The 461-nt window shown below is 53.8% G+C and overlaps 1 long non-coding RNA gene across 1 annotated transcript in view; it reads left to right on the plus strand.

The window, feature by feature from the left end:
* The window catches only part of LOC107182371, a 20,350-nt gene that overhangs the window by 18,916 nt on the left and 973 nt on the right, over positions 1 to 461 (plus strand). The window lies entirely within an intron of this gene.

Genomic DNA, 461 nt, shown 5'->3' on the forward strand with positions numbered 1-461 from the left:
GCAGGGCAGTGAGCCAGCCGGACTTCAGTGTTTCCAGCTGGGCCGCTGGGAAAGCCCACCGGCTGCAAGGCGGGCTTTTGGCACGCGTTCATCTCGGACCTGAAGCTTCACTCTAGGCCAGCCTCCGGGGCAACCCGAAGGCTTGGAACTGCGGAGGCCCACGGAGCTCTGAACTGAGGTGGGTTTATGGAATGCAACTTTGTCGTTTTCTAAAAGCAGTGAAACCCAAGCATCCTCGCCATAGTAGACCCTGGAAACGTCCCTGTTCGGGCACCAATTGTTGGGGTCCAACCCCAGCAGGTCCAGGGGTTCCCAAAGGTGTGGATGGAGTCAGGGAAGAAAGAATGACACGGAGACAGCATTCGGTTGATCAACAGCCTAGCCAGGTTCTGTCTTTACTCTCCTGTTACATCTGTATTTATACCAGTTGATTTTAATCCTATCCATTCTATTCCAAAGCA

This window comes from Myotis davidii, unplaced genomic scaffold (genome assembly GCF_000327345.1).
Source record: "Myotis davidii unplaced genomic scaffold, ASM32734v1 scaffold456, whole genome shotgun sequence".
Lineage (NCBI taxonomy): Eukaryota > Metazoa > Chordata > Mammalia > Chiroptera > Vespertilionidae > Myotis > Myotis davidii.